This window comes from Cryptomeria japonica, chromosome 1, assembly GCF_030272615.1.
Source record: "Cryptomeria japonica chromosome 1, Sugi_1.0, whole genome shotgun sequence".
Taxonomy (NCBI): Eukaryota; Viridiplantae; Streptophyta; class Pinopsida; order Cupressales; family Cupressaceae; genus Cryptomeria; species Cryptomeria japonica.
This window is the reverse complement of record NC_081405.1, coordinates 271,435,412-271,450,538: the sequence shown is the minus strand read 5'-3', so window position 1 is coordinate 271,450,538 and position 15,127 is coordinate 271,435,412.

Genomic DNA, 15,127 nt, shown 5'->3' with positions numbered 1-15,127 from the left:
TGAAGTGATTTCTTATGTATATAAATTGTTAAAATGATATAATGAACAACTTACCAATGGATGATAATCATGTCCCCCTTCAATGTGACCATGCTGCCTACAATGTTTCTTAGCTGTTTTGATTAAAAGTCTTCTAGCCTTTAATCCCTTACAAAAGTCCAACTATTCATTAAAAAACCACAAAAGAAGGAAATAAAGTAGATGATGTGAAGAAAAACCCAATATACTTACTAGAGCTTCTGTTATCACATAATTTTTCAAATTATTTATGCTATTGAGATACTATTTGCTCATTGTTTTAAACAAGTATTTTTATCATGAGAATAGTTACTGCTGAAATTTTATGTGCAGGGGTAATCCTACAACATCAATTCTCATCCATATGTGATCTATCTCTAGTGAGTCAACCATCATCCGGGCAATTGGGGGGTGGCACTGAGTAAAGATAAGGCTTTCACTTTGACAAATTTAGCCAAAGAGGCAAGATCTATGTGAAATCTCAGAGGTTGAGCTTGTGTGCGGTTTTGTTCATTTTATATGTAAAAAATCATAAACATGTGTATTTCATTAAGGGGAGCACATTTTATAAGCAAATCAAACCATTGGTGTAGCTTACCCCGAAGAAAGCACCCTAGCGAAGCCAAAGGTTATCGGGAAGTGATTAAATATTGCTAAAAGGGGATAGGAGTTATCCTGATACCTGATAGACGCGTCAGGAGGATATATACTGACCGAGTCATTACTAAAGTATCATCGGCATAACTTTCACTATTAGAACATGTAAATTGTTGTCTTGCCGATAGCTGATAAGGCTATCAGTAAGACTTACACCGATAGGAAGAGAAACCTTATTCATCAGTACAACTTAAAGAGATCGGGGTGTAACATTTCAAGCTATCCCGATGCTTGATGGAAACAATAGAGTAGGAGATTCATCAAGGAAAAAGTAACTATCGACAGAGGTTGTTCAAGGTTATGTTGATACCCGATGGAGGGCTCGGGAAGACACACACCGATAGAAAACAAAGTGACTTAAGGAATAAAATATTGCCGATGGCACCAAGGGAGTAATTCGTTGAGAAAGCATATACTTCATCAGGAAAGCACATATCGATGAGCCGTTATAGATACAATTCAAAACTGAAACCAAAGTAGCCTCTATTTAATATGTGCAATTGAGTAGATTGATGGCTCACACGAGGCAAATTAAGAACCAAATGCAGGCTGCGTCTTAGTAAAAAACACACAAGGTGAGAATTATTGCTCACAATTCATCATGCATCATGGAGGCTGCAAGTTCATCAGGAAGAAAGAGGAGTGCTAAGGGCTCTGAATCCACATCTAAAAAATCCAAAACAATGGAAGTCCCTCTTGCATGAAAACTGAATCAAGATATCATCGATCAATTACAGTCCCCAAGCCCAAAATCAAGGAGGTCGAAACAACATTTGCCCATAAAAGACCAGCTTGAGGATAGGTTTAAAGGGGTTGGAGATGTGTGGACAAAGGTGAGAGGTTATGAACTCTTCCTGTTTCATTTTTTGAGAAAGGACAGAGAAGTGACAATTTGTAACTCGTGGATAACCAACTTAGGTAAACTAGTTGTTCCAAATGTTTTCGTAAATATCAAATTGATGGAAGTCTTGGTCAAAAATTGCAATTCTGTGAAGAGATGCATTCAGTTTCCAAATGGCGAAGTGTTTATTAGATTTAGCCGTGGCACCATAGATGAAGTTTTTAGCTTAGACCCTAACCCTGATGTACCCTTGTCATTTGAAGAACTAGAGGAGGAATTTATTAAAATGGATACTACTTATAAAGGGTGGAACTTAGCTTTCCACAGGGTTGAGAAGGGCATTCTAATCGAAGAGGATGGTCCCCCATTCAACATGGAAATTTTCAGACACTACTTATAGTACACTATATGTCATGCAGACAAGTTGGAGGTATAGAGGTCCCTGATGTAGCTAATATTGGGCCACTAGTGTTAGAAGCAAATGTACAGATGTATGAGCCAAGACACTTTGATTATGCTACTTATGTTGTAGAAAAATTACATGAAGGTTTCTTGAAGCTCAGAGATAATAGGGAGCCCACTTTCAAGTTTTACTCGTTGTTAATGCATTTGATTTTATTTTATGGAAGATTTAGGGGTATGTGGCCAATGAATTTAAAATTGAACACAGTGGACAGAGCAGGTAAAGAACAACCAATACATATGTGGACATCATTTTGGGATTCACAATATGTGAAATCAAACTACATCAAGTTTGAAGAGCTAATAGTAAAGCCATTATACCAGATGTATGGTGTCTCGTGTGAAGGATCTATTTCCACTGAAGTCAAAAAATTTCTTAGACCTATCATTTTTTATGAAAGAGGTATTGCCAATCACAACTGGGGTGATTGGTTTGTTCACAAGGATTTTACTTGCTTAAGGATTTATGGTTTTGAAGGAACCCCATATCTGTTGCCAAAACTTGTACGAGACAAAATTTCTTATCTGGAGATTGTGAGATAGTTAAGTGTTTTTAATGCCAACCATTTTGGAGGTATGCATAAGTAGACTATCCTGCCTGGGACTCTTAGTTTTGGGGAGTTTACCATTGTATCAACAAAGGCTTATGAAGCCATTGATAGGAAACTGATTGAAGAATACAATTTGTTCAAATATGCTGCTAGGGTCAATTATGACCCCAAGGGATATATTCACAATTGCAAAAAAAGTCAAAATCTGGGAGATTATATTCATGTTTACTTGGAAGCAGAGCACATGTTTAGAAACATGGAGGAGGAAGAGGCCTAGACGACCATTGATGAATTAAACAAGAAATTGGAAGAAAAGAAAAAGAGATTGCAAAAAATGGAAACTGAAGAAGAAGAGAGTGAAGGCGAGTCCAAAGAAGTTGAGGTGGTATCTAGGCATCAAGCACCAGACACAATAGAAGAGCTAGATTTGCAAGAGAAAATTGTTGCCAGGTTGAACATCCATAGTGATGCAAGATATGATGAGTATTATGGCTTTGTGTCTAATGATGTTTTTATTAAGTCAAAATAATTTAAATCCTTTTTATATAATTTCAAAGGGAAAAATCTGAGAAACTCTATCCCAAATGCAACCGCTAAAAAAGAATCAGAATTGTTGGGGAAACTAAAGGAAAAAATTAGTTTAGAATTGACCACTATAACCCCTCAAAGGGGAAGACAACTTCTTAGTGAAGCTGGCATCATCATCTTTCCAGGATGGAACATGAGTGCATCATTTTTTTTGATAGCATGTTACATTCTAAGAATAAGGATTTTAAATTGGATATTCAGGGGGTAAATGATGTGTATGTTGGCTCTAGATTTGACTAGAATGAAGAGACTTTTCTTTTATGGGCTCTTTACCCTCCAAATAAGAGGCCAAAAATCATTGATGTGGATAAAACCTTTGGTCACATGATGAAATTTAAAGTTGGTAAAGTAGATCCCATTGTTACTGCTGATATGGGTATTGATATTTCAAAATTTAATAAAGAAAAATTGGTCAAAGTGATCAAAGAAAGAGATCATCACAAGGGATTATATGAAGAATTGCTAAAAAGAGGAGGACATCCTGTGCCACAAATCCATGATGGGTCTCAGTGGAAAAAGAAATGTGAGGAAGTGCAACTGGAAAATAAAAAGTTGAAAAGGCAAATGCAGAGTGTGAGGGCTGACATAACCTCTGTTTTATTGACTAAGAGATTTGAAAAATTAAAGGGTTTCCTTGAAGATTTCTAGGTTGTTTATCAAAAGAATATGGATAATGCAATATCTCACAACTGGATTTATAATAGACTAGGAACTCTGTTGCATGATAAGACAATGGCCAATATAGATGCTGAAGTCATTAAAGTAATACAAAAGTTGTTGAAAAAGCATGAAGACTTTGACACAGAATTGGAAAATCAAATTAATGAATGTAAGGAAATAGTACAACATGGTTTTCCAGAAATTGAAGATTAGAATGGACAGATTAAGGATAAGGATAAATGGATTGTGGAGTGCCAAAGTCTTCTTAGTGCTTCCCTTAACATTGCCCGATCTGATGTACTTGACATGACAGAGACAATCGAGCAGATGGAAAACTTCATCACTTTGGAGATTATGGTCAGAGATATTATCTACAATGCAGATACCTACAAATCAAAGGGATATTTGAAGCACATTCAGAAGTACGATCAGATGCTTGGAGACTAGCCATAGATATCAAAAGATGTTTAAAGATGTGACTTTGTATTTTATAGTTTTAATTTGTTAGGGCAGTTTTTAGGTAGTTAGTTTCTAGTTAGTTTTTTGGTAATTTTAGTTTAATGAAAGGGTATGCCCTTTGATTTTTCAAACTGAATCCTCATCTATATGTGGAGGATCTTTTAGGAGAGACATATATCACAAGTTTATAGTTTTTTTTATCAAGACAATCTCTATGCATTTTCTTATGAACTCATTGTCTGGAAGTACCAAGTTGATGGAGGATATGCATTGAAATCAACTGGTTTAAGTATTTTATTTTCAATATAAAGATTCAAGTGTTTCTCATTCATGATGGTATCTATCTTTTCAATGGATTGATCAGGTCCTTGGATAAATCTATTTACATAGGTTGTTTCATTGTGTAATCTTATGTTGTTGTACTTAAGATTGATTTTCAGTTTGAATATCAGTTTGAAGGATTGGTTGGCAAACTTTGAATTGTCTTATTGGTATTTCAAAGTAAAGTTAAATTTAGTAAGAGTATCTGGATGTCACATTTTAATTACAATTCATATGGAAGCCTTTGAGATGATGGTCTTGTTTCATTAACAAGTTATTAAAATTGTCTCTAAGGTTAAACGTAGGATTTTTCATTTGAAATGATATGAAACCAGTAAGGAATCAAGGCACTGGTCTTTTATTGATTTTATATATTTGAATCAATTATTTCCAAAGCAAGATTCATTAAGGAATCATATTTATAATTCATACAATCATTACTTTATAAACATTCATTTACAAGCAAGTAGTTATAATTTTCAGATAATAAGATTGGGTTCAGGAACAATTGCCATCTTGAAGTCACCTAATTTCTTAAATTCGCTATAGAAAAGTCTTTAACCTATAGTTTTAGGTTTTAGATATAGGTTCACTTGCCTTGGTTTAGCGAAGCCTGAAGTGTAGGGGAATTTGATCTGTTGATCATTCCCGTTTGTTGGCCAAGACTGATTCAGAATTCATCAAGAGAAGTGACAAAACTCTTTGATTTCCAATCTGTGGTTTTCGGAACCAACATCTTCCACGTGGGACTAATATTTGGAACTAGATATTAGATAATTAGAATAAGTCCAGTAGTCAACAAAAAGTCCGCAACTCCACAAAAAGTGAGAAAAATGACCAAAACCTTCCTAGACAGAGATTTTTTTTGGGCTTTTGCAACTTTCAACATATGATAATAGCAGGTGGAATGAAGAGGAATGACACTAAGACAAATTTGACTGAGGGAGATCCATTTAAATATTTCTCAAATCTATTATATATGATGGGAAAAATAAGGCTATATGCACAAGGGGGCATTCAAGAAAACTTTCCAACTGTTAGATTGGATCCCAACACACTCTACAACTGGTGCCAAATTGAACTATGGAAGATTCAAATTCTTATCACCCTATTTCATAAAAAAAAAAAAATTTCGTGGATTTGACAAAACTTGGAAGTTGAAGTCTATTTTGTAACACCACTTAGATAAATATGTGGACATCACTGCTGCTTATGTCCCGATTCTGGTATAGTAAATAGGGTTTACTTATTTTTTAATTTTTATACAATACTTTTAGCCTTTATCTGACATAATCAATAATTGGAAGACTTTTCAATAACTAGGAACTGCAACATTAGGAAAGTAAAGAGAGCCAGATGAATGAGAATATATCGGTAGGATGACAAGCTCAAATTTATGAGACACACTCTGAAATTAACTTGTCTGCAACCAAATTTACATGATTCAAACACACAACTTGCAAGTCCACATAAATTTATAGGCATGCAAAAATCTACAGGAATTTCGCCATCTCCAATAGTTCGATACCCTCCAAACTAGCTACTCAATCCTTTGATATGACCTACTAGACAACCCAATTTGAAGAGGTAGAGGCAGAGGCAAAAGAGGCAAAGGACACATCAAACCCAATTTCCAGAGGCAGAGGCAAAAGAAACAAAGGAATTGGCAGAGGCAGAGGAAGTTGAGAATTAATTCAATCCGTAGTGCGTGGTTTTCAAATGAACTCGCTTTTTTTTTTGTAATAATGCCCGTGGTCGTCAGAATTCCGACTAACACGGGCTTCATTGGAAAACATCGTCGGCATCGTCATCGACATTTCGACGTTATCCGACATTTAAAAATAAATAAATCAAATTTGATCACAAAATGCCTTGTCCGTCAGAATTTGAGGCCAAATGTATTAGTGACTTGCTCTGAGATTTTAGATTGGAAAGGTTCAGACCACTGGCCCATCAAATTGGTGTCCTTTTCTGCTCAGGTCGCTTGCATTCCTTCATTCAAATTTCAGCTTATGTGGTTGTGATATTCTTCTTTGCAGGTTCAAGTTGCAGAGTGGTGGAAGAAAGGGAGTCCAGCCTTTGGCACTGCCATGTACACTTTTGCCAAGCAGCTACAATTTGTTAAGTTTCATCATAAATGGTGGAATCGTCAGTGTTTTGGTAATATTTTTCATGCTAAGACAATTGCTCAATTAGATTTGAATGACATTAATAGAGAGATAAGAAAGCATGGATTGTCAGAAGCCTTGCTTAGGGAGGAAGTCAGGGCAGTCAAGGTTTTAGAGGAGTGGGAGCTTAGGGAGGAAATCTACTGGAAATAGAGATCTCGTATTGATTGGCTTCAAGCAGGGGATAAGAATACTGTGTTCTTTTTCAATTCAGTGAAAGCAAGAAGACATGGTAATTCCATCCCTGTTTTGGTTAATGATAAAGGTGAGTAGTGTTTATCCTTGCAGGAGATTTCTAGGGAGTCTATGCAGTGTTTCCAATCCCTTTTTAGTGAGGATTCTCAAGGGGACTCGGAAGAGAAAAATCAGGTTCTTGTTTGTATTCCTTCTCTAGTTACCAGGGAGATGAATGAGCAGCTTATGGGACCTATTTTGTTGGACGAACTTGAGAGGATTGTTTTTAACATGAAGAAGGGGAAGGCTCCTGGACCAGATGGGTTTCCGATTGAGCTCTATCAAGAATTCTAGGATATTATCAAATTGGACTTATTGGAGGTGGTCTAAGAGTCCAGAGGAGTAAGCAGATGCTTCAGGCTTTGAATGCGGCTTTCATTTCACTCATCCCCAAGTTTGATGGGGCTGACCAGTTAGGCCAGTTTTGTCCTATTTCTCTTTGTAATGTGATTTATAAGATTATTTCTAAACTGATAGCGGAAAGGTTGAAGAATTGGCTTGGTGGGGTCATTTCTGAAGAGAAGAATGGGTTTGTGGAGGGTCATCAAATCTTGGATGTAGTGGTCATTGCCACTGAGACCATTCATTCTATGGCAGCTTCCAAGGAAAAAGCTATGTTTATCAAGCTGGACATGGCAAAGGCTTATGATAGAGTCCGATGGTCCTTTCTCTAGAAGATTCTTGGGGCCTTTGGTTTTGTCGATGAATGGATCCAAAGGGTTATGAGTTGTGTTTCTTCTACCTCATTCTTTGTGCTAATTAATGGAGATCATACTAATTTTTTTGGTGCATCCAAGGGTCTTCATCAGTGGGACCCTCTTTCCTCGTACTTATTCATTCTTCTGGTTGAGGGTCAGGGGATATTGATTAAGTAGAATGTGGTACTGGGTATTATTCATGGTTGGAGTCGGGGTAATGACACACCTCCTCAGTCCCATTTGTAGTTTGTGGATGATATGACCCTAATGGGACTCTAGGATCAGAGAAGCTATAAATCTACGTACTTAAAATCTTGGATGTCTATCTTGTTGCTTCTGGCCAGTTGATCAATGAGGTTAAATATTCCATTCTCTTCTTCAACACACTTGGAACTATTTAGTTGAGGATTGCTCATATCTTGAGATTCCAGGTCAGTTCTCTTCCCTTGACTTACCTGGGTATTCCTATCTTTGTTGGTAATCCTCCCAGGGACTCTTGGCAGGGTATTCTGGACAAATTTTGCATGAAGGTTGAACATTGGACTCATAGATGGTTATCCTTTGTTGGGTGGGTTCAACTGATCCAGTCGATGGTTCATGCTCTTTTGATTTATAGGTGTATGCTCCAAGTGGCCCCAAAGTGGTTTTTGAAGGAATTGGATTCTTTGGCAAGGAAATTCTTATGGGGAGATAACATTTCCTCCTATAAATGAAGTTTTGTCAAATGGGACTTGGTGTGCAACCTGAAACAGTTGGGTGGGCTTGGCTTAAGGCAGTCTTCTTTATTTGGGGAGGCTTTGGCAGCTAAATTGTATAGGAGGTGGTGTGTTGAACAAGATCGAGGTTGGGCTAGGTTTTTGTCTTTTAATTATATGCAGAGGATCCCGAAGGAGGAATTCCCAAGATATCCACTTGCAAGAAAAGGCTCTACGATTTGGAGTACTCTCAAGAAAGGGGTTGCACCGATAAAATAAGGTCTTTTTTGGATCTATAAGAGGGGGGGAGAGGTTCTTTTTTTGTTCGATTCTTGGGATGACTATCCCCCCATTATGGATTAGTTTCCTAATTTAGTGAATCTTTGCTAGAGGTTCCTAGAGGCAGGGTGGTCTAGAGTGAGTGACTTTAAGTCTATTTATAGGTTTGGGAAATTGGAGATGATGCAGTGGAAGGTTCCAAATGAATGGTCGGTTGTTGATATGGAGGAAGAATGCACTAAGCTTCATGGCATTTTGGCTAGTAGACACTATAGTTCCATTAAGGATAGGGATAGACTTGCTTGGTACCTAAATCCTAAGGGTGTTTTTACTGTTTCCAGTGGGTACTAGGAGTTGTTGTTTCGTCGCTTGGAGGGGAGGAAGGTGCACTGGTGGAAATATGTTTGCAACAATTTCTCTTGGCTGAAGTGTAACTGTTTTGCTTGGAATTTGGCTTTGAATAGATGTCTAACCTGGGACAATATTCAGAAGTGTGGGTTCCACAAGCCTTCCATCTGTGTTTTGTGTGGTAATGGAGAGGAGTATTCCTCACATCTGTTCTTCAAATGCCCTTTCTCGTTGCTATTCTGGCATTACTAGTGGGGGGTGTGGAAGCACCCCTATGTTCACGTGGATTCTTTGGTGGAGTTTTGGAGCAGTTTGGGCAGGCCTCCTATTGTTTCCTCTTTTCTCTAGACCGTCTGGCACATTGGGCCCATTTTCATACTTTGGCAAATCTGGCTAGAGAGGAATAGGAGGATCTTTAGGGAAGTTAGACTGTTAGTTCAACAAGTGTGGAATAGAATCATTGGAATGATCCAAGAGACGGTGGAAGCTAAATGTGAGGTGAATTTTTCTCTGGATAGAGGAGAGGCTGATATTGTGAGTAGGTTGGGTTTGTAGGAGATGTCTCCTATCTCAGCTTGTGTCAGGAGCTCGGTATACGTGATAAGAAGAATGTTCAAAGGGTGGGAATATGGTTTCCCCCTCAGGATCATTTTCATTAATATTAACACCGATGGCTCCTCTTAGGGTAATCCGGGTCCTGCTGGGTTTGGGGGTGTTGGTAGGGATTGTATGGGGGATGTGGTTTTCCTCTTTTTAGTACATAAAGGGCATCAATCTAATAATTTTATGGAGGGACAAGCAATCTTCTATGCCCTGGAGTGTGCATATGAGCTGGGGTGGTGTAAGGTTATCTGCAAATCGAATTTGCAGATTATTGTTAATCTATTGATTGAGCAGAAGGTGAGTGGGATTAATTGGTAGCTGGCAGGGATTGTGCACCAGATTTTGCAAATTAGTGCTATGATGGAGAGGGTGTCTTTCATCCACATTCCTCATGAATGGAATAGAGTTGCAAATTGTTTGGCTAAGTGGGCTTTGGAACATGGTGATGATTGGAAAGTTGAGGGTTGGGAGCATCTTTCCCCTGATTACTGTCAGGACTTGCATAAGATCTTTACTGAGGATATGGATAGTTATGAAGCTGGATGATTTCAGGTTGGGTTTGTTGTTCTCTTATGGAGCCTTGTGGCTCTGGTTTTCTTGTGTAATGTTGTTTTCTAATTATTAATAAAGTTTTTACCTCTTTATTAAAAAAAAAAGAGTGTTTGTGTATATAAAATTTACTTAAGCCATATGGTCAATTAATTTGCATTTATCCTACAAAAGTCTATAAGAACACCTTTATGAGCTTGACAAAATTCAAAAAGTAGAGGAGCCATCTTGCTCTTGTCAAATTGATCTTTTGTTATCTTCAATTTACTCATAAATGTGCACCTCCATCTAAATCAATATAATATTCTAATTTAAACATTATAATTTTTGACCTTAGATTTGAGCAATAACTTCCATAATAAGAAGTCAAATTGTTATCCAAGAAAGCCAACATTACTATTTTTTACATACATACAAAACAATATAAAGATAACAAAATTGATAAAAAAATAATATAATTTAACTTTGAAATACTTTTTATTAAAAATAATTTAAATTATAAGTTACAATTTTATGATTCAAAAATCAATTTAAATATCATCCAATTTATTATAATAAAACAAATTTATAAATAATAATTAAAAAACTTTAAGAAAATAATTATATTTACATATATTTCTTTTGAAGAAATTACACCATCAATAGTTATGGTCAATCCATGTTGCTAATACATTATGCTATCCATAATATATGATGTAGATAATAAATAAAATAGAAACAAGAACACAATAAAAAAAAACTCCACATATCTATAAGATTATAGAAGGAAAGTACCCATATTCTTTATTGAAATGTCATTTGAATGTTGCATTTATTTAATTTGGGTACCAACAATCTATACATGAAACATAAGTAGAAAAAAAAATCCATCCATCATTAGAGAATTGATGATACTAAATGATTTAGCCAAAAATTTATTAGACTGCCAAAATGTTGGGAAATCATAGAAAATAGTTATTTATTGTTAATTATATATTGGACTATTGAAAGAAATTATATCAATCATATATTAAACAATTCAATATCATGTGATTTTATTATTATTTTAAATATGTAAAGATATTATTATTTATCTAATTTATAATCTTTATAAATTTGTTAAATAATTATACGTTTTTTTTTCAAAATCATGTAATTTTCATATATTCAAAATTAATATAACTTAATTGTTCATTTAAGAAAAAAATACTTTCACATCTATCATTGAAGGAGGTTCGCACGTGGGATCTATTTGATAAAACAAATAAATTAAAGATAAAATTGCATTTAAAAAAGGAGTGAACAAATTTATGGCAAATGTACAATTGCTTTGGATAAAGAGAGATATCATATGAAATGGCATATGAGGAGGAATGTCGCCCCTCTTCTATAGCTTAGTTGGAACGACCACCAAAACATGATAGAAAAGGGTTTTTGTCAAATGTTGTAATTCCAAGGGACCCAACCCATTTTGGAAGGTAAACAAAGAAAATAACAAGGATGGATGCGGCTAGGAGGAGGTTGCTAATTCCATGTGGAAGAAGTGCCATTTTGGAACTTGAATTGTAGAGTACGAGTGTTCTATATATTTATGTTACCTACATTAAGGGGGTTTGCCAAAACATCATCTAAATATAGACATAGGAATGCTTAAGGGGGTGGTGGTGTTGGCCATTATAGGCACCTATTATTGGTGGGTATGCCCTCATCACAAAAGAAGTTCCCTCAACCACATCGAACAAGAGTTGTTGCAATCTGTATGACTTGTTGGCATCATAGAAAGCCTTATACTACAACTCTTGGAATAGAACCATGAGTATGGGGCATATTTGAACAAAAAAATGAGGGCATAGGTAAGGCATATGTGTTATTTGATAAAATGCCTAACATTGACATAGATTCAAGAAATTCCTTGGTCGTAGGTAAGTTTGAAATGAGTTTGTTGAAAAGGCTTTAGAAACTTTTATTTATATATAAAACAACACCCCACCTACCTACACCCAATTTGGAGCTTAGGAAAATGGTAAAGGGTACCCATTTAAGCATAATTGATTTTTTTTAATAGTTGTATTTCCAAAGGCTATTTATTATCACCATAACCTATACAAATAAAATTATGGGCATGATTCAATAAAGAATAATTTATGCACAAACTCTCTCTTGAATGGTTTTAGAATGAGATTATCTCTCATTATAGCTTATATTGTGTGTATGGGGTGAAGTTCCTTATAAATTCATAACTCACCTGAGACTTCACTTACCTAGATCTATTTAGTTCATGCTCATTCATAATTGAAAATTCATATACCTCTTTGTATATGGTCAGTTATATTTATGAGGCTCAAATGCTATAAGGTTTGAATAGTAGAAGTGCACATGATATCTATTGTAACTGAATTTTAGACAACTTAGTAATGAGATTTATACAATGGCATAAACCATCCCTATTTTGGGAAAAATTTGATTGTGTTTTACCTAAAAATATTTTCTTTGAGAGGCTACTTTTATCATTCCAGGCAATAATCAATCTCAAAGTGTTTAGAGTCATTTCCATCATGGTCTATCTCAATGTATGTGTGAAGATGCCTCTAATCTTATCTGAACTAAAATAATTAAAGTTTATCTGTTGAACACCATGGCCTTGTGTCATGGATAATTGACATGCATAATAACCTAAAGACCTAGGTAGGTCTCTCTTCCAATAAATAAGGGTATGATACACTTGCCATGACCTAGTTATGAATAAGTTAGGAAAAATTGCTAACTTGTATATAATTATGATGATGAATTAAGTCATTAAGATTTCATGGTGTGAAAATTTCTAATTACATATGGATTGTCTACTTGCTCTTAATATGTATTTGATTTTGTATTGAGTTTAGGATAGAGTCCCTTATAACTTCTTTTGACAACTATGGGCAATTAATGGTACATATTGTTGAATATGGTATGGATTTTTACATTTATATCTATTTCATATACAATGATATGTTAAACTTTATGAATGGTATTATACAAAGATGTTAACTACTCAGAGTTGAGATATTTTTAATAATATTGCATAATAAATAACATGTTTTGGAATAATCATTGAATGAAGTGAATAATCCTTAATTAAGTTTAAGAGGGTATTTGTTGATGCATCTATGTTTGAGTAGAGGATAACTCAAGTGAGTTCAATGTGTTACTTGGGCTATAGTTATTTAATCTCAAGACATGTAGGATGATGTATAGGTTTATGGATCACTTTATGTGACATCTATCTAGGTCAACTTAACCAGTATTTATGAATCCTTGTCATATTTAAAGTATGTGTACTTGGCTATAAGATCACCCATAATTCAAAACCAATATTAATATAATTGTGGATAGTTAGTTGTCACCAATATTGTGTAGGTGACAAATAATAGGTGTTATTTGTTATATCTTAAGTATCAGTTGTCTTTCACTAATAGCACAAAGGTGAAGATGCCAAGAGATATCCATGATATAATACAAGAGTAGTTTAGGCTACTACCATCAATATCATGCAAATGATGGATGCAGAGAGCTAATTGTCATATCTTAAGGTTTAGCAGATCGTCACTTGTAGCACAAACATGATGAATGCCAAGAGCTACCATTGGTATGATAAGGGCTTAGTTGGCTTTCACCAATACCATGCATGTGATATATGCCAAGAGGTACGCCATCCCAAGTTGAACCAACTTTACCAATGACATGGATGCAATAGATATCAAGATCCACTGACTTGAATAGTCAACAAGTTATGAAAATCTTATTAATGGTCTTATGTGTTGTTACAATTACACATTTGCTTGTGTTGATCTTGAGTAGCATGAGATGCTTTCTTATCTTCACAATTAACAATGAACCAAGAAAAAGAATGGCACCCCCCATGGAGCATGAGCTGCATTGACACTCTTTTTAACATCTAGGTTGTACTTAAATTGTGAGTGTTGGTGAACTGTTGAACACAAGATGCCACTAAGAGGGGAGTTGAATCAATGGTTTCTAAATTCTTAACCCTTTTATCCCCAAGAGAGATTACTGATTACCAAGCTAAGGACCAAGCAATCCTACCAGTAAGATAAAAAAAGGCAACACAATTCAACCACACAAAGGGCACAACACATAACACCGGTATATACGAGGAAAACCCAAGATGGGAAAAACCTCGGTGAGAAATGTTGCTGGAGTCTACTGCTCCAATCCAGCCTCACAATGCAACATTGGTTACAACATTTAGGGCACCAACCCAAGGACCACCACCCCTTATTTAGGGCACCAACCCAAGGAGCACCAACTCAATGATCTACAATCAATATCATCAAATGCAAAAGTAATAGCCTCATTACAAAAGAGTTCTGCAACCACTTACAAATAATCTCTCTACCGATTTCCCTTCTCCTCAACTTTACCGGTAGAATATTCTATCTTCCACTCAGCCTCCTCTCTGTCAGTTCACATTGTTTCATTCACTGTTGTCTCCTCCTGTCTCTGCTACTCACTTGCCGACTCAAGCCCTACCGGTTGTTCATCTGATAGATTTTGCACTTAAATACCAATTGCTCTACTTATCGGTTCAACCTTGCCTTGTTCTGTGCCTGTCAGATCTTCTTTGCAACACACTCACAACCACCACTCTCTGTGCTATCCTCTTGCTAGCTTGAACACCACTGGTTCACTTTTGTACTTATTCTCTTTTGTTGTTTACCAGTTACTTTGGACTCTACTGGTTTATCTCACAGTTAAACCTTCTTACCGATTTAATCACTCTTGTTGTTTCTCTACTTCAGATCCTCAATTACTTGACTCTTCTCAGTCTAATCAGCTCTCTACTTTGATCGAGATCATTCAAATCCACCAACCAGCATCACTCTCTATCTCCTGCATCATCAATCCATCCTGTCTTTGATCAACATATATATAACATAGCTTTCTCGCCAAAATGTGAGTTTGAAATTTGGCGCGCTAGGGTTTTCTCTCCAACAAACGTGACATATCATATCCAATC